The sequence below is a fragment of the Odontesthes bonariensis genome, chromosome 24 (assembly GCF_027942865.1).
Source record: "Odontesthes bonariensis isolate fOdoBon6 chromosome 24, fOdoBon6.hap1, whole genome shotgun sequence".
In the NCBI taxonomy this organism is placed as follows: Eukaryota; Metazoa; Chordata; class Actinopteri; order Atheriniformes; family Atherinopsidae; genus Odontesthes; species Odontesthes bonariensis.
The window spans coordinates 27,416,731-27,435,128 of record NC_134529.1 but is presented as its reverse complement, the minus strand read 5'-3'; the positions used below and the strand labels follow the sequence as shown (position 1 = coordinate 27,435,128).

At 40.3% G+C, this 18,398-nt stretch overlaps 21 non-coding genes across 21 annotated transcripts; 9 read left to right on the top strand and 12 right to left on the bottom strand.

Moving 5' to 3' along the window:
* Positions 1-1,759: 1,759 nt before the first annotated feature.
* Positions 1,760-1,831, bottom strand: trnac-gca (transfer RNA cysteine (anticodon GCA)). The gene has a single exon. It is a non-coding gene; the product is annotated as a tRNA-Cys (tRNA).
* A 124-nt stretch (positions 1,832-1,955) lies between these two features.
* Positions 1,956-2,027, top strand: trnac-gca (transfer RNA cysteine (anticodon GCA)). Its single transcript has one exon. It is a non-coding gene; the product is annotated as a tRNA-Cys (tRNA).
* Positions 2,028-3,065: 1,038 nt separating this feature from the next.
* Positions 3,066-3,137, bottom strand: trnac-gca (transfer RNA cysteine (anticodon GCA)). Its single transcript has one exon. It is a non-coding gene; the product is annotated as a tRNA-Cys (tRNA).
* Positions 3,138-4,424: 1,287 nt separating this feature from the next.
* Positions 4,425-4,496, bottom strand: trnac-gca (transfer RNA cysteine (anticodon GCA)). Its single transcript has one exon. It is a non-coding gene; the product is annotated as a tRNA-Cys (tRNA).
* Positions 4,497-4,620: 124 nt separating this feature from the next.
* Positions 4,621-4,692, top strand: trnac-gca (transfer RNA cysteine (anticodon GCA)). The gene has a single exon. It is a non-coding gene; the product is annotated as a tRNA-Cys (tRNA).
* A 1,159-nt stretch (positions 4,693-5,851) lies between these two features.
* trnac-gca (transfer RNA cysteine (anticodon GCA)) lies at positions 5,852-5,923 on the bottom strand. Its single transcript has one exon. It is a non-coding gene; the product is annotated as a tRNA-Cys (tRNA).
* Positions 5,924-6,047: 124 nt separating this feature from the next.
* trnac-gca (transfer RNA cysteine (anticodon GCA)) lies at positions 6,048-6,119 on the top strand. Its single transcript has one exon. It is a non-coding gene; the product is annotated as a tRNA-Cys (tRNA).
* A 1,159-nt stretch (positions 6,120-7,278) lies between these two features.
* On the bottom strand, positions 7,279-7,350 carry trnac-gca (transfer RNA cysteine (anticodon GCA)). The gene has a single exon. It is a non-coding gene; the product is annotated as a tRNA-Cys (tRNA).
* Positions 7,351-7,474: 124 nt separating this feature from the next.
* On the top strand, positions 7,475-7,546 carry trnac-gca (transfer RNA cysteine (anticodon GCA)). Its single transcript has one exon. It is a non-coding gene; the product is annotated as a tRNA-Cys (tRNA).
* Positions 7,547-8,719: 1,173 nt separating this feature from the next.
* On the bottom strand, positions 8,720-8,791 carry trnac-gca (transfer RNA cysteine (anticodon GCA)). The gene has a single exon. It is a non-coding gene; the product is annotated as a tRNA-Cys (tRNA).
* A 124-nt stretch (positions 8,792-8,915) lies between these two features.
* On the top strand, positions 8,916-8,987 carry trnac-gca (transfer RNA cysteine (anticodon GCA)). The gene has a single exon. It is a non-coding gene; the product is annotated as a tRNA-Cys (tRNA).
* A 1,175-nt stretch (positions 8,988-10,162) lies between these two features.
* Positions 10,163-10,234, bottom strand: trnac-gca (transfer RNA cysteine (anticodon GCA)). The gene has a single exon. It is a non-coding gene; the product is annotated as a tRNA-Cys (tRNA).
* A 1,287-nt stretch (positions 10,235-11,521) lies between these two features.
* On the bottom strand, positions 11,522-11,593 carry trnac-gca (transfer RNA cysteine (anticodon GCA)). Its single transcript has one exon. It is a non-coding gene; the product is annotated as a tRNA-Cys (tRNA).
* Positions 11,594-11,717: 124 nt separating this feature from the next.
* trnac-gca (transfer RNA cysteine (anticodon GCA)) lies at positions 11,718-11,789 on the top strand. Its single transcript has one exon. It is a non-coding gene; the product is annotated as a tRNA-Cys (tRNA).
* Positions 11,790-12,948: 1,159 nt separating this feature from the next.
* trnac-gca (transfer RNA cysteine (anticodon GCA)) lies at positions 12,949-13,020 on the bottom strand. Its single transcript has one exon. It is a non-coding gene; the product is annotated as a tRNA-Cys (tRNA).
* Positions 13,021-13,144: 124 nt separating this feature from the next.
* Positions 13,145-13,216, top strand: trnac-gca (transfer RNA cysteine (anticodon GCA)). Its single transcript has one exon. It is a non-coding gene; the product is annotated as a tRNA-Cys (tRNA).
* Positions 13,217-14,373: 1,157 nt separating this feature from the next.
* trnac-gca (transfer RNA cysteine (anticodon GCA)) lies at positions 14,374-14,445 on the bottom strand. Its single transcript has one exon. It is a non-coding gene; the product is annotated as a tRNA-Cys (tRNA).
* A 124-nt stretch (positions 14,446-14,569) lies between these two features.
* Positions 14,570-14,641, top strand: trnac-gca (transfer RNA cysteine (anticodon GCA)). Its single transcript has one exon. It is a non-coding gene; the product is annotated as a tRNA-Cys (tRNA).
* A 1,159-nt stretch (positions 14,642-15,800) lies between these two features.
* On the bottom strand, positions 15,801-15,872 carry trnac-gca (transfer RNA cysteine (anticodon GCA)). The gene has a single exon. It is a non-coding gene; the product is annotated as a tRNA-Cys (tRNA).
* A 124-nt stretch (positions 15,873-15,996) lies between these two features.
* trnac-gca (transfer RNA cysteine (anticodon GCA)) lies at positions 15,997-16,068 on the top strand. Its single transcript has one exon. It is a non-coding gene; the product is annotated as a tRNA-Cys (tRNA).
* Positions 16,069-17,241: 1,173 nt separating this feature from the next.
* Positions 17,242-17,313, bottom strand: trnac-gca (transfer RNA cysteine (anticodon GCA)). The gene has a single exon. It is a non-coding gene; the product is annotated as a tRNA-Cys (tRNA).
* Positions 17,314-18,398: the final 1,085 nt, after the last annotated feature.

The window sequence follows — 18,398 nt, the reverse complement described above, 5'->3', positions numbered from 1 at the left end:
ACGCTAGCATAAAATGACACTCGTATATTACTCTATTCTACTCACACCAGGTCACTGACTTCATTTAGCAATAATGCGTTACACCATCGAAGAGGAGTTCACGGGGATCTGCTAGCACCAAGCAGATGCGCTGCCACCCAACACAGAGCAAAAGAGTCCACGTCGGGTCGGTGTGGGAAAGCCGCCGACCCGACAAAAACAAAGCAACTTAGCTATACCCCCAGTCCACGTATGACTCACGGATCCGACGTGGCGGCCGTGCTACCAGGCGGAATAATGGGCCACGGATCTCCCTTCACACAGTCCAGCTCATCAGCCTCCAGCCACCAGACTTCCAGCAATACCTCCACGACAATCCCTCTCATCTGCGTGAAGATCTCCTGTCTCGCGTCACTGCCCTCCTGGCTCCTGACGCCGGCTCCGGTTTCCCTCCAGCACTCCTCGAGTCCCCGGGCACCTCGGAACAAAACACATCTACTGGCACCAGGAGACTAGCACATAGCTCATGCACGCCACGAGAACATAGGGAGAAATAAAGCACTTTCCTTTAGCAGGCGTGCGATCATGCCCATCCTCAAATCGCCGTGAATCTCCTGCTGCTTCAGCTGGTGGCGATGTTGTTGTGGTCGCATCAGCTGGGCCGGTTCTGTCGCGGCCTGGTGACGTCGCCGCGCTGGCCCAAGGAAAAAGCCCCCCCAGTGACAAATCCCCCGCATATAAAAAGCATTTATCCCGCCCCGAATCAATCAGTCCCACCAATCGCATCAGTCCATCCTTTACAACCAATAATCCCCAGTCCATATATGGAGTCCATGTTAGTCCCAGCGATTACACAGTTGATACCAGGGACGTTGCCCAACAGAAAATATACAACACAAAACCCAAAACGTGACATAAACTTGCGTTCTAAGCTACTTAAAACACTTTCTAAGGCTGCATCGAACGGTAACTTGTGTCCGCTGCCATGTTGGATTAACACTCTACAAGCTTCGGTGTCGCGCATAGACGTCGTCATCGTCTTGCTGACCCCCGTTCTGTGATTGGTTCCCTAACTCAGGCAAAAATAAGGGCAGTGGTTTCCAAGCTGCCTTTGCAGTGGGAATGAAATCGCGTGCAAAGCAGCATGGGAATTCCCAGGCTAGGTTTAATATGTGATATACAGAAAAAGTTTAAATCTTCCTTACAATTTTGTGGCAGATGGGCTTTTGGAGTTGGTTCTCTTGCATGCCAAGTTGTGGTGATGAGAGTTAACAATTAACTGATCTTTGAAACTGCTATTGTTAACTTCCCAAAATTGCTAATAGAAAAATGTACACATATTAATATATATATATATATATATATATATGTATATATATATATATATATATATATATATATATATATATATATATATATATATAGATATAAGTACTCAATGCATATTACTCATTCTTGAAATTCACATTGTCAGAAAAGAGAATTCCCAGACAAATGGGACAACTAACTTTGCTATGTCCACAGATAAAGGTTGCTTTGCAATATTTTAATGGATGTGAAGTGAAGTTGCATGCTAGTCCATGGTGTAATATCCTGTACAGTCTGCCTTGAGATACATTGATTACTTCTCAACTTTAGTACTACCAACATAAACCCACTGTTAAGCATGTTTAATATGTTTGCTTTAAACACCACATTTGTCTTTTCCTCAGAAATTAGAAAGTTTTCTCAATGCCTTTAAGAATTGAGAAGATAACTAACCTGATAGTGTCATAATTATAGGGGGCACCCAGATTTGAACTGAGGACCTCTTGATCTGCAGTCAAATGCTCTACCACTGAGCTATACCCCCGAATAATTACACATATTCTATCAATGACATGTTTTGTGTTGGCATCGGAAACATGACGGTCAATGCTTCTGCCATATGGAATTGGAACTTTTACTAAAAAGTATTTGACAGAAACTACATACAGGGGGGTATAGCTCAGTGGTAGAGCATTTGACTGCAGATCAAGAGGTCCTCAGTTCAAATCTGAGTGCCCCCTGCTTTTCCAAGGATTGTAGGTTTAATATAGTCTGGCTGACGCGTCCACATCTCGATGAGATGGTGGTCTGGGAACTAGATGTGCATTTTCTCGTATTTGAGGCGTGGTTTACGAATGCCTAGAGCCGTTTATTGGGCGCTACGGATGTCTATCAAATGGCGTCTGGTTCTTCCCATGCTGCTTTGTGCGCGATTCAAAGCCAATTGTATCACTTATACCAGATGACGTATGTAGAGCGACAGAAATTCGACGAGGAAGAAGAAGACGCTTTACTGTGTATGAGAAGATGATGGCAGAGCAAATACATCCTTCTTGGCAATGAAATCTTTCAACGCCAAACGTTGCTCTTTTTTAAAAATAAACTTGCGTTCTAAGCTACTTAAAACACTTTCTAAGGCTGCATCGAACGGTAACTTGTGTCCGCTGCCATGTTGGATTAACACTCTATAAGCTTCGGTGTCGCGCATAGACGTCGTCATCGTCTTGCTGACCCCCGTTCTGTGATTGGTTCCCTAACTCAGGCAAAACTAAGGGCAGTGGTTTCCAAGCTGCCTTTGCAGTGGGAATGAAATCGCGCGCAAAGCAGCATGGGAATTCCCAGGCTAGGTTTAATATGTGATATACAGAATACATATTAATATATATATATATATATATATATATATATATATATATATATATATATATAAGTACTCAATGCATATTACTCATTCTTGAAATTCACATTATCAGAAAAGAGAATTCCCAGACAAATGGGACAACTAACTTTGCTATGTCCACAGATAAAGGTTGCTTTGCAATATTTTAATGGATGTGAAGTGAAGTTGCATGCTAGTCCATGGTGTAATATCCTGTACAGTCTGCCTTGAGATACATTGATTACTTCTCAACTTTAGTACTACCAACATAAACCCACTGTTAAGCATGTTTAATATGTTTGCTTTAAACACCACATTTGTCTTTTCCTCAGAAATCAGAAAGTTTTCTCAATGCCTTTAAGAATTGAGAAGATAAGTAACCTGATAGTGTCATAATTATAGGGGGCACCCAGATTTGAACTGAGGACCTCTTGATCTGCAGTCAAATGCTCTACCACTGAGCTATACCCCCCAATAATTACACATATTCTATCAATGACATGTTTTGTGTTGGCATCAGAAACATGATGGTCAATATAGCTCAGTGGTAGAGCATTTGACTGCAGATCAAGAGGTCCTCAGTTCAAATCTGAGTGCCCCCTGCTTTTCCAAGGATTGTAGGTTTAATATAGCCTGGCTGACGCGTCCACATCTCGTTGAGATGGTGGTCTGGGAACTAGATGTGCATTTTCTCGTATTTGAGGCGTGATTTACGAATGCCTAGAGCCGTTTATTGGGTGCTACGAATGTCTATCAAATGGCGTCTGGTTCTTCCCATGCTGCTTTGTGCGCGATTCATAGCCAATTGTATCACTTATACCAGATGACGTATGTAGAGCGACAGAAATTCGACGAGGAAGAAGAAGACGCTTTACTGTGTATGAGAAGATGATGGTAGAGCAAATACATCCTTCTTGGCAATGAAATCTTTCAACGCCAAACGTTGCTCTTTTTTAAAAGTAAACTTGCGTTCTAAGCTACTTAAAACACTTTCTAAGGCTGCATCGAACGGTAACTTGTGTCCGCTGCCATGTTGGATTAACACTCTACAAGCTTCGGTGACGCGCATAGACATCGTCATCGTCTTGCTGACCCCCGTTCTGTGATTGGTTCCCTAACTCAGGCAAAACTAAGGGCAGTGGTTTCCAAGCTGCCTTTGCAGTGGGAATGAAATCGCGCGCAAAGCAGCATGGGAATTCCCAGGCTAGGTTTAATATGTGATATACAGAAAAAGTTTAAATCTTCCTTACAATTTTGTGGCAGATGGGCTTTTGGAGTTGGTTCTCTTGCATGCCAAGTTGTGGTGATGAGAGTTAACAATTAACTGATCTTTGAAACTGCTATTGTTAACTTCCCAAAATTGCTAATAGAAAAATGTACACATATTAATATATATATATATATATATAAGTACTCAATGCATATTACTCATTCTTGAAATTCACATTATCAGAAAAGAGAATTCCCAGACAAATGGGACAACTAACTTTGCTATGTCCACAGATAAAGGTTGCTTTGCAATATTTTAATGGATGTGAAGTGAAGTTGCATGCTAGTCCATGGTGTAATATCCTGTACAGTCTGCCTTGAGATACATTGATTACTTCTCAACTTTAGTACTACCAACATAAACCCACTGTTAAGCATGTTTAATATGTTTGCTTTAAACACCACATTTGTCTTTTCCTCAGAAATTAGAAAGTTTTCTCAATGCCTTTAAGAATTGAGAAGATAACTAACCTGATAGTGTCATAATTATAGGGGGCACCCAGATTTGAACTGAGGACCTCTTGATCTGCAGTCAAATGCTCTACCACTGAGCTATACCCCCCAATAATTACACATATTCTATCAATGACATGTTTTGTGTTGGCATCGGAAACATGATGGTCAATGCTTCTGCCATATGGAATTGTAACTTTTACTAATAAGTATTTGACAAAAACTACATACAGGGGGGTATAGCTCAGTGGTAGAGCATTTGACTGCAGATCAAGAGGTCCTCAGTTCAAATCTGAGTGCCCCCTGCTTTTCCAAGGATTGTAGGTTTAATATAGCCTGGCTGACGCGTCCACATCTCGATGAGATGGTGGTCTGGGAACTAGATGTGCATTTTCTCATATTTGAGGCGTGGTTTACGAATGCCTAGAGCCGTTTATTGGGGGCTACGAATGTCTATCAAATGGCGTCCTGTTCTTCCCATGCTGCTTTGCGCGCGATTCATAGCCAATTGTATCACTTATACCAGATGGCCTATGTAGAGCGACAGAAATTCGACGAGGAAGAAGAAGACGCATTACTGTGTATGAGAAGACGATGGAAGAGCAAATACATCCTTCTTGGCAATGAAATCTTTCAACGCCAAACGTTGCTCTTTTTTAAAAGTAAACTTGCGTTCTAAGCTACTTAAAACACTTTTTAAGGCTGCATCGAACGCTAACGTTTTGTCCGCTGCCATATTTGATTAACACTCTACAAGCTTCGGTGTCGCGCATAGACGTCGTCATCGTCTTGCTGCCCCCCCGTCCTGTGATTGGTTCCCTAACTCAGGCAAAAATAAGGGCAGTGGTTTCCAAGCTGCCTTTGCAGTGGGAATGAAATCGCGCGCAAAGCAGCATGGGAATTCCCAGGCTAGGTTTAATATGTGATATACAGAAAAAGTTTAAATCTTCCTTACAATTTTGTGGCAGATGGGCTTTTGGAGTTGGTTCTCTTGCATGCCAAGTTGTGGTGATGAGAGTTAACAATTAACTGATCTTTGAAACTGCTATTGTTAACTTCCCAAAATTGCTAATAGAAAAATGTACACATATTAATATATATATATATATATATAAGTACTCAATGCATATTACTCATTCTTGAAATTCACATTATCAGAAAAGAGAATTCCCAGACAAATGGGACAACTAACTTTGCTATGTCCACAGATAAAGGTTGCTTTGCAATATTTTAATGGATGTGAAGTGAAGTTGCATGCTAGTCCATGGTGTAATATCCTGTACAGTCTGCCTTGAGATACATTGATTACTTCTCAACTTTAGTACTACCAACATAAACCCACTGTTAAGCATGTTTAATATGTTTGCTTTAAACACCACATTTGTCTTTTCCTCAGAAATTAGAAAGTTTTCTCAATGCCTTTAAGAATTGAGAAGATAACTAACCTGATAGTGTCATAATTATAGGGGGCACCCAGATTTGAACTGAGGACCTCTTGATCTGCAGTCAAATGCTCTACCACTGAGCTATACCCCCCAATAATTACACATATTCTATCAATGACATGTTTTGTGTTGGCATCGGAAACATGATGGTCAATGCTTCTGCCATATGGAATTGTAACTTTTACTAATAAGTATTTGACAAAAACTACATACAGGGGGATATAGCTCAGTGGTAGAGCATTTGACTGCAGATCAAGAGGTCCTCAGTTCAAATCTGAGTGCCCCCTGCTTTTCCAAGGATTGTAGGTTTAATATAGCCTGGCTGACGCGTCCACATCTCGATGAGATGGTGGTCTGGGAACTAGATGTGCATTTTCTCATATTTGAGGCGTGGTTTACGAATGCCTAGAGCCGTTTATTGGGGGCTACGAATGTCTATCAAATGGCGTCCTGTTCTTCCCATGCTGCTTTGCGCGCGATTCATAGCCAATTGTATCACTTATACCAGATGGCCTATGTAGAGCGACAGAAATTCGACGAGGAAGAAGAAGACGCATTACTGTGTATGAGAAGACGATGGAAGAGCAAATACATCCTTCTTGGCAATGAAATCTTTCAACGCCAAACGTTGCTCTTTTTTAAAAGTAAACTTGCGTTCTAAGCTACTTAAAACACTTTTTAAGGCTGCATCGAACGCTAACGTTTTGTCCGCTGCCATATTTGATTAACACTCTACAAGCTTCGGTGTCGCGCATAGACGTCGTCATCGTCTTGCTGCCCCCCCGTCCTGTGATTGGTTCCCTAACTCAGGCAAAAATAAGGGCAGTGGTTTCCAAGCTGCCTTTGCAGTGGGAATGAAATCGCGCGCAAAGCAGCATGGGAATTCCCAGGCTAGGTTTAATATGTGATATACAGAAAAAGTTTAAATCTTCCTTACAATTTTGTGGCAGATGGGCTTTTGGAGTTGGTTCTCTTGCATGCCAAGTTGTGGTGATGAGAGTTAACAATTAACTGATCTTTGAAACTGCTATTGTTAACTTCCCAAAATTGCTAATAGAAAAATGTACACATATTAATATATATATATATATATATAAGTACTCAATAAATATTACTCATTCTTGAAATTCACATTATCAGAAAAGAGAATTCCCAGACAAATGGGACAACTAACTTTGCTATGTCCACAGATAAAGGTTGCTTTGCAATATTTTAATGGATGTGAAGTGAAGTTGCATGCTAGTCCATGGTGTAATATCCTGTACAGTCTGCCTTGAGATACATTGATTACTTCTCAACTTTAGTACTACCAACATAAACCCACTGTTAAGCATGTTTAATATGTTTGCTTTAAACACCACATTTGTCTTTTCCTCAGAAATTAGAAAGTTTTCTCAATGCCTTTAAGAATTGAGAAGATAACTAACCTGATAGTGTCATAATTATAGGGGGCACCCAGATTTGAACTGAGGACCTCTTGATCTGCAGTCAAATGCTCTACCACTGAGCTATACCCCCCAATAATTACACATATTCTATCAATGACATGTTTTGTGTTGGCATCGGAAACATGATGGTCAATGCTTCTGCCATATGGAATTGTAACTTTTACTAATAAGTATTTGACAAAAACTACATACAGGGGGGTATAGCTCAGTGGTAGAGCATTTGACTGCAGATCAAGAGGTCCTCAGTTCAAATCTGAGTGCCCCCTGCTTTTCCAAGGATTGTAGGTTTAATATAGCCTGGCTGACGCGTCCACATCTCGATGAGATGGTGGTCTGGGAACTAGATGTGCATTTTCTCATATTTGAGGCGTGGTTTACGAATGCCTAGAGCCGTTTATTGGGGGCTACGAATGTCTATCAAATGGCGTCCTGTTCTTCCCATGCTGCTTTGCGCGCGATTCATAGCCAATTGTATCACTTATACCAGATGGCCTATGTAGAGCGACAGAAATTCGACGAGGAAGAAGAAGACGCATTACTGTGTATGAGAAGACGATGGAAGAGCAAATACATCCTTCTTGGCAATGAAATCTTTCAACGCCAAACGTTGCTCTTTTTTAAAAGTAAACTTGCGTTCTAAGCTACTTAAAACACTTTTTAAGGCTGCATCGAACGCTAACGTTTTGTCCGCTGCCATATTTGATTAACACTCTACAAGCTTCGGTGTCGCGCATAGACGTCGTCATCGTCTTGCTGCCCCCCCGTCCTGTGATTGGTTCCCTAACTCAGGCAAAAATAAGGGCAGTGGTTTCCAAGCTGCCTTTGCAGTGGGAATGAAATCGCGCGCAAAGCAGCATGGGAATTCCCAGGCTAGGTTTAATATGTGATATACAGAAAAAGTTTAAATCTTCCTTACAATTTTGTGGCAGATGGGCTTTTGGAGTTGGTTCTCTTGCATGCCAAGTTGTGGTGATGAGAGTTAACAATTAACTGATCTTTGAAACTGCTATTGTTAACTTCCCAAAATTGCTAATAGAAAAATGTACACATATTAATATATATATATATATATATATATATATATATATAAGTACTCAATGCATATTACTCATTCTTGAAATTCACATTATCAGAAAAGAGAATTCCCAGACAAATGGGACAACTAACTTTGCTATGTCCACAGATAAAGGTTGCTTTGCAATATTTTAATGGATGTGAAGTGAAGTTGCATGCTAGTCCATGGTGTAATATCCTGTACAGTCTGCCTTGAGATACATTGATTACTTCTCAACTTTAGTACTACCAACATAAACCCACTGTTAAGCATGTTTAATATGTTTGCTTTAAACACCACATTTGTCTTTTCCTCAGAAATCAGAAAGTTTTCTCAATGCCTTTAAGAATTGAGAAGATAACTAACCTGATAGTGTCATAATTATAGGGGGCACCCAGATTTGAACTGAGGACCTCTTGATCTGCAGTCAAATGCTCTACCACTGAGCTATACCCCCCAATAATTACACATATTCTATCAATGACATGTTTTGTGTTGGCATCGGAAATATGATGGTCAATGCTTCTGCCATATGGAATTGGAACTTTTACTAAAAAGTATTTGACAGAAACTACATACAGGGGGGTATAGCTCAGTGGTAGAGCATTTGACTGCAGATCAAGAGGTCCTCAGTTCAAATCTGAGTGCCCCCTGCTTTTCCAAGGATTGTAGGTTTAATATAGTCTGGCTGACGCGTCCAGATCTCGATGAGATGGTGGTCTGGGAACTAGATGTGCATTTTCTCGTATTTGAGGCGTGGTTTACGAATGCCTAGAGCCGTTTATTGGGCGCTACGAATGTCTATCAAATGGCGTCTGGTTCTTCCCATGCTGCTTTGTGCGCGATTCATAGCCAATTGTATCACTTATACCAGATGACGTATGTAGAGCGACAGAAATTCGACGAGGAAGAAGAAGACGCTTTACTGTGTATGAGAAGACGATGGTAGAGCAAATACATCCTTCTTGGCAATGAAATCTTTCAACGCCAAACGTTGCTCTTTTTTAAAAGTAAACTTGCGTTCTAAGCTACTTAAAACACTTTCTAAGGCTGCATCGAACGGTAACTTGTGTCCGCTGCCATGTTGGATTAACACTCTACAAGCTTCGGTGTCGCGCATAGACGTCGTCATCGTCTTGCTGACCCCCGTTCTGTGATTGGTTCCCTAACTCAGGCAAAAATAAGGGCAGTGGTTTCCAAGCTGCCTTTGCAGTGGGAATGAAATCGCGCGCAAAGCAGCATGGGAATTCCCAGGCTAGGTTTAATATGTGATATACAGAAAAAGTTTAAATCTTCCTTACAATTTTGTGGCAGATGGGCTTTTGGAGTTGGTTCTCTTGCATGCCAAGTTGTGGTGATGAGAGTTAACAATTAACTGATCTTTGAAACTGCTATTGTTAACTTCCCAAAATTGCTAATAGAAAAATGTACACATATTAATATATATATATATATATATATATATATATATATATATAAGTACTCAATGCATATTACTCATTCTTGAAATTCACATTATCAGAAAAGAGAATTCCCAGACAAATGGGACAACTAACTTTGCTATGTCCACAGATAAAGGTTGCTTTGCAATATTTTAATGGATGTGAAGTGAAGTTGCATGCTAGTCCATGGTGTAATATCCTGTACAGTCTGCCTTGAGATACATTGATTACTTCTCAACTTTAGTACTACCAACATAAACCCACTGTTAAGCATGTTTAATATGTTTGCTTTAAACACCACATTTGTCTTTTCCTCAGAAATCAGAAAGTTTTCTCAATGCCTTTAAGAATTGAGAAGATAAGTAACCTGATAGTGTCATAATTATAGGGGGCACCCAGATTTGAACTGAGGACCTCTTGATCTGCAGTCAAATGCTCTACCACTGAGCTATACCCCCCAATAATTACACATATTCTATCAATGACATGTTTTGTGTTGGCATCAGAAACATGATGGTCAATATAGCTCAGTGGTAGAGCATTTGACTGCAGATCAAGAGGTCCTCAGTTCAAATCTGAGTGCCCCCTGCTTTTCCAAGGATTGTAGGTTTAATATAGCCTGGCTGACGCGTCCACATCTCGTTGAGATGGTGGTCTGGGAACTAGATGTGCATTTTCTCGTATTTGAGGCGTGATTTACGAATGCCTAGAGCCGTTTATTGGGTGCTACGAATGTCTATCAAATGGCGTCTGGTTCTTCCCATGCTGCTTTGTGCGCGATTCATAGCCAATTGTATCACTTATACCAGATGACGTATGTAGAGCGACAGAAATTCGACGAGGAAGAAGAAGACGCTTTACTGTGTATGAGAAGATGATGGTAGAGCAAATACATCCTTCTTGGCAATGAAATCTTTCAACGCCAAACGTTGCTCTTTTTTAAAAGTAAACTTGCGTTCTAAGCTACTTAAAACACTTTCTAAGGCTGCATCGAACGGTAACTTGTGTCCGCTGCCATGTTGGATTAACACTCTACAAGCTTCGGTGACGCGCATAGACATCGTCATCGTCTTGCTGACCCCCGTTCTGTGATTGGTTCCCTAACTCAGGCAAAACTAAGGGCAGTGGTTTCAAAGCTGCCTTTGCAGTGGGAATGAAATCGCGCGCAAAGCAGCATGGGAATTCCCAGGCTAGGTTTAATATGTGATATACAGAAAAAGTTTAAATCTTCCTTACAATTTTGTGGCAGATGGGCTTTTGGAGTTGGTTCTCTTGCATGCCAAGTTGTGGTGATGAGAGTTAACAATTAACTGATCTTTGAAACTGCTATTGTTAACTTCCCAAAATTGCTAATAGAAAAATGTACACATATTAATATATATATATATATATATAAGTACTCAATGCATATTACTCATTCTTGAAATTCACATTATCAGAAAAGAGAATTCCCAGACAAATGGGACAACTAACTTTGCTATGTCCACAGATAAAGGTTGCTTTGCAATATTTTAATGGATGTGAAGTGAAGTTGCATGCTAGTCCATGGTGTAATATCCTGTACAGTCTGCCTTGAGATACATTGATTACTTCTCAACTTTAGTACTACCAACATAAACCCACTGTTAAGCATGTTTAATATGTTTGCTTTAAACACCACATTTGTCTTTTCCTCAGAAATTAGAAAGTTTTCTCAATGCCTTTAAGAATTGAGAAGATAACTAACCTGATAGTGTCATAATTATAGGGGGCACCCAGATTTGAACTGAGGACCTCTTGATCTGCAGTCAAATGCTCTACCACTGAGCTATACCCCCCAATAATTACACATATTCTATCAATGACATGTTTTGTGTTGGCATCGGAAACATGATGGTCAATGCTTCTGCCATATGGAATTGTAACTTTTACTAATAAGTATTTGACAAAAACTACATACAGGGGGGTATAGCTCAGTGGTAGAGCATTTGACTGCAGATCAAGAGGTCCTCAGTTCAAATCTGAGTGCCCCCTGCTTTTCCAAGGATTGTAGGTTTAATATAGCCTGGCTGACGCGTCCACATCTCGATGAGATGGTGGTCTGGGAACTAGATGTGCATTTTCTCATATTTGAGGCGTGGTTTACGAATGCCTAGAGCCGTTTATTGGGGGCTACGAATGTCTATCAAATGGCGTCCTGTTCTTCCCATGCTGCTTTGCGCGCGATTCATAGCCAATTGTATCACTTATACCAGATGGCCTATGTAGAGCGACAGAAATTCGACGAGGAAGAAGAAGACGCATTACTGTGTATGAGAAGACGATGGAAGAGCAAATACATCCTTCTTGGCAATGAAATCTTTCAACGCCAAACGTTGCTCTTTTTTAAAAGTAAACTTGCGTTCTAAGCTACTTAAAACACTTTTTAAGGCTGCATCGAACGCTAACGTTTTGTCCGCTGCCATATTTGATTAACACTCTACAAGCTTCGGTGTCGCGCATAGACGTCGTCATCGTCTTGCTGCCCCCCCGTCCTGTGATTGGTTCCCTAACTCAGGCAAAAATAAGGGCAGTGGTTTCCAAGCTGCCTTTGCAGTGGGAATGAAATCGCGCGCAAAGCAGCATGGGAATTCCCAGGCTAGGTTTAATATGTGATATACAGAAAAAGTTTAAATCTTCCTTACAATTTTGTGGCAGATGGGCTTTTGGAGTTGGTTCTCTTGCATGCCAAGTTGTGGTGATGAGAGTTAACAATTAACTGATCTTTGAAACTGCTATTGTTAACTTCCCAAAATTGCTAATAGAAAAATGTACACATATTAATATATATATATATATATATAAGTACTCAATGCATATTACTCATTCTTGAAATTCACATTATCAGAAAAGAGAATTCCCAGACAAATGGGACAACTAACTTTGCTATGTCCACAGATAAAGGTTGCTTTGCAATATTTTAATGGATGTGAAGTGAAGTTGCATGCTAGTCCATGGTGTAATATCCTGTACAGTCTGCCTTGAGATACATTGATTACTTCTCAACTTTAGTACTACCAACATAAACCCACTGTTAAGCATGTTTAATATGTTTGCTTTAAACACCACATTTGTCTTTTCCTCAGAAATTAGAAAGTTTTCTCAATGCCTTTAAGAATTGAGAAGATAACTAACCTGATAGTGTCATAATTATAGGGGGCACCCAGATTTGAACTGAGGACCTCTTGATCTGCAGTCAAATGCTCTACCACTGAGCTATACCCCCCAATAATTACACATATTCTATCAATGACATGTTTTGTGTTGGCATCGGAAACATGATGGTCAATGCTTCTGCCATATGGAATTGTAACTTTTACTAATAAGTATTTGACAAAAACTACATACAGGGGGGTATAGCTCAGTGGTAGAGCATTTGACTGCAGATCAAGAGGTCCTCAGTTCAAATCTGAGTGCCCCCTGCTTTTCCAAGGATTGTAGGTTTAATATAGCCTGGCTGACGCGTCCACATCTCGATGGGATGGTGGTCTGGGAACTAGATGTGCATTTTCTCATATTTGAGGCGTGGTTTACGAATGCCTAGAGCCGTTTATTGGGGGCTACGAATGTCTATCAAATGGCGTCCTGTTCTTCCCATGCTGCTTTGCGCGCGATTCATAGCCAATTGTATCACTTATACCAGATGGCCTATGTAGAGCGACAGAAATTCGACGAGGAAGAAGAAGACGCATTACTGTGTATGAGAAGACGATGGAAGAGCAAATACATCCTTCTTGGCAATGAAATCTTTCAACGCCAAACGTTGCTCTTTTTTAAAAGTAAACTTGCGTTCTAAGCTACTTAAAACACTTTTTAAGGCTGCATCGAACGCTAACGTTTTGTCCGCTGCCATATTTGATTAACACTCTACAAGCTTCGGTGTCGCGCATAGACGTCGTCATCGTCTTGCTGCCCCCCCGTCCTGTGATTGGTTCCCTAACTCAGGCAAAAATAAGGGCAGTGGTTTCCAAGCTGCCTTTGCAGTGGGAATGAAATCGCGCGCAAAGCAGCATGGGAATTCCCAGGCTAGGTTTAATATGTGATATACAGAAAAAGTTTAAATCTTCCTTACAATTTTGTGGCAGATGGGCTTTTGGAGTTGGTTCTCTTGCATGCCAAGTTGTGGTGATGAGAGTTAACAATTAACTGATCTTTGAAACTGCTATTGTTAACTTCCCAAAATTGCTAATAGAAAAATGTACACATATTAATATATATATATATATATAAGTACTCAATGCATATTACTCATTCTTGAAATTCACATTATCAGAAAAGAGAATTCCCAGACAAATGGGACAACTAACTTTGCTATGTCCACAGATAAAGGTTGCTTTGCAATATTTTAATGGATGTGAAGTGAAGTTGCATGCTAGTCCATGGTGTAATATCCTGTACAGTCTGCCTTGAGATACATTGATTACTTCTCAACTTTAGTACTACCAACATAAACCCACTGTTAAGCATGTTTAATATGTTTGCTTTAAACACCACATTTGTCTTTTCCTCAGAAATTAGAAAGTTTTCTCAATGCCTTTAAGAATTGAGAAGATAACTAACCTGATAGTGTCATAATTATAGGGGGCACCCAGATTTGAACTGAGGACCTCTTGATCTGCAGTCAAATGCTCTACCACTGAGCTATACCCCCCAATAATTACACATATTCTATCAATGACATGTTTTGTGTTGGCATCGGAAACATGATGGTCAATGCTTCTGCCATATGGAATTGTAACTTTTACTAATAAGTATTTGACAAAAACTACATACAGGGGGGTATAGCTCAGTGGTAGAGCATTTGACTGCAGATCAAGAGGTCCTCAGTTCAAATCTGAGTGCCCCCTGCTTTTCCAAGGATTGTAGGTTTAATATAGCCTGGCTGACGCGTCCACATCTCGATGAGATGGTGGTCTGGGAACTAGATGTGCATTTTCTCATATTTGAGGCGTGGTTTACGAATGCCTAGAGCCGTTTATTGGGGGCTACGAATGTCTATCAAATGGCGTCCTGTTCTTCCCATGCTGCTTTGCGCGCGATTCATAGCCAATTGTATCACTTATACCAGATGGCCTATGTAGAGCGACAGAAATTCGACGAGGAAGAAGAAGACGCATTACTGTGTATGAGAAGACGATGGAAGAGCAAATACATCCTTCTTGGCAATGAAATCTTTCAACGCCAAACGTTGCTCTTTTTTAAAAGTAAACTTGCGTTCTAAGCTACTTAAAACACTTTTTAAGGCTGCATCGAACGCTAACGTTTTGTCCGCTGCCATATTTGATTAACACTCTACAAGCTTCGGTGTCGCGCATAGACGTCGTCATCGTCTTGCTGCCCCCCCGTCCTGTGATTGGTTCCCTAACTCAGGCAAAAATAAGGGCAGTGGTTTCCAAGCTGCCTTTGCAGTGGGAATGAAATCGCGCGCAAAGCAGCATGGGAATTCCCAGGCTAGGTTTAATATGTGATATACAGAAAAAGTTTAAATCTTCCTTACAATTTTGTGGCAGATGGGCTTTTGGAGTTGGTTCTCTTGCATGCCAAGTTGTGGTGATGAGAGTTAACAATTAACTGATCTTTGAAACTGCTATTGTTAACTTCCCAAAATTGCTAATAGAAAAATGTACACATATTAATATATATATATATATATATAAGTACTCAATGCATATTACTCATTCTTGAAATTCACATTATCAGAAAAGAGAATTCCCAGACAAATGGGACAACTAACTTTGCTATGTCCACAGATAAAGGTTGCTTTGCAATATTTTAATGGATGTGAAGTGAAGTTGCATGCTAGTCCATGGTGTAATATCCTGTACAGTCTGCCTTGAGATACATTGATTACTTCTCAACTTTAGTACTACCAACATAAACCCACTGTTAAGCATGTTTAATATGTTTGCTTTAAACACCACATTTGTCTTTTCCTCAGAAATCAGAAAGTTTTCTCAATGCCTTTAAGAATTGAGAAGATAACTAACCTGATAGTGTCATAATTATAGGGGGCACCCAGATTTGAACTGAGGACCTCTTGATCTGCAGTCAAATGCTCTACCACTGAGCTATACCCCCCAATAATTACACATATTCTATCAATGACATGTTTTGTGTTGGCATCGGAAATATGATGGTCAATGCTTCTGCCATATGGAATTGGAACTTTTACTAAAAAGTATTTGACAGAAACTACAAACAGGGGGGTATAGCTCAGTGGTAGAGCATTTGACTGCAGATCAAGAGGTCCTCAGTTCAAATCTGAGTGCCCCCTGCTTTTCCAAGGATTGTAGGTTTAATATAGTCTGGCTGACGCGTCCAGATCTCGATGAGATGGTGGTCTGGGAACTAGATGTGCATTTTCTCGTATTTGAGGCGTGGTTTACGAATGCCTAGAGCCGTTTATTGGGCGCTACGAATGTCTATCAAATGGCGTCTGGTTCTTCCCATGCTGCTTTGTGCGCGATTCATAGCCAATTGTATCACTTATACCAGATGACGTATGTAGAGCGACAGAAATTCGACGAGGAAGAAGAAGACGCTTTACTGTGTATGAGAAGACGATGGTAGAGCAAATACATCCTTCTTGGCAATGAAATCTTTCAACGCCAAACGTTGCTCTTTTTTAAAAGTAAACTTGCGTTCTAAGCTACTTAAAACACTTTCTAAGGCTGCATCGAACGGTAACTTGTGTCCGCTGCCATGTTGGATTAACACTCTACAAGCTTCGGTGTCGCGCATAGACGTCGTCATCGTCTTGCTGACCCCCGTTCTGTGATTGGTTCCCTAACTCAGGCAAAAATAAGGGCAGTGGTTTCCAAGCTGCCTTTGCAGTGGGAATGAAATCGCGCGCAAAGCAGCATGGGAATTCCCAGGCTAGGTTTAATATGTGATATACAGAAAAAGTTTAAATCTTCCTTACAATTTTGTGGCAGATGGGCTTTTGGAGTTGGTTCTCTTGCATGCCAAGTTGTGGTGATGAGAGTTAACAATTAACTGATCTTTGAAACTGCTATTGTTAACTTCCCAAAATTGCTAATAGAAAAATGTACACATATTAATATATATATATATATATATATATATATATATATATAAGTACTCAATGCATATTACTCATTCTTGAAATTCACATTATCAGAAAAGAGAATTCCCAGACAAATGGGACAACTAACTTTGCTATGTCCACAGATAAAGGTTGCTTTGCAATATTTTAATGGATGTGAAGTGAAGTTGCATGCTAGTCCATGGTGTAATATCCTGTACAGTCTGCCTTGAGATACATTGATTACTTCTCAACTTTAGTACTACCAACATAAACCCACTGTTAAGCATGTTTAATATGTTTGCTTTAAACACCACATTTGTCTTTTCCTCAGAAATCAGAAAGTTTTCTCAATGCCTTTAAGAATTGAGAAGATAAGTAACCTGATAGTGTCATAATTATAGGGGGCACCCAGATTTGAACTGAGGACCTCTTGATCTGCAGTCAAATGCTCTACCACTGAGCTATACCCCCCAATAATTACACATATTCTATCAATGACATGTTTTGTGTTGGCATCAGAAACATGATGGTCAATATAGCTCAGTGGTAGAGCATTTGACTGCAGATCAAGAGGTCCTCAGTTCAAATCTGAGTGCCCCCTGCTTTTCCAAGGATTGTAGGTTTAATATAGCCTGGCTGACGCGTCCACATCTCGTTGAGATGGTGGTCTGGGAACTAGATGTGCATTTTCTCGTATTTGAGGCGTGATTTACGAATGCCTAGAGCCGTTTATTGGGTGCTACGAATGTCTATCAAATGGCGTCTGGTTCTTCCCATGCTGCTTTGTGCGCGATTCATAGCCAATTGTATCACTTATACCAGATGACGTATGTAGAGCGACAGAAATTCGACGAGGAAGAAGAAGACGCTTTACTGTGTATGAGAAGATGATGGTAGAGCAAATACATCCTTCTTGGCAATGAAATCTTTCAACGCCAAACGTTGCTCTTTTTTAAAAGTAAACTTGCGTTCTAAGCTACTTAAAACACTTTTTAAGGCTGCATCGAACGCTAACGTTTTGTCCGCTGCCATATTTGATTAACACTCTACAAGCTTCGGTGTCGCGCATAGACGTCGTCATCGTCTTGCTGCCCCCCCGTCCTGTGATTGGTTCCCTAACTCAGGCAAAAATAAGGGCAGTGGTTTCCAAGCTGCCTTTGCAGTGGGAATGAAATCGCGCGCAAAGCAGCATGGGAATTCCCAGGCTAGGTTTAATATGTGATATACAGAAAAAGTTTAAATCTTCCTTACAATTTTGTGGCAGATGGGCTTTTGGAGTTGGTTCTCTTGCATGCCAAGTTGTGGTGATGAGAGTTAACAATTAACTGATCTTTGAAACTGCTATTGTTAACTTCCCAAAATTGCTAATAGAAAAATGTACACATATTAATATATATATATATATATATAAGTACTCAATGCATATTACTCATTCTTGAAATTCACATTATCAGAAAAGAGAATTCCCAGACAAATGGGACAACTAACTTTGCTATGTCCACAGATAAAGGTTGCTTTGCAATATTTTAATGGATGTGAAGTGAAGTTGCATGCTA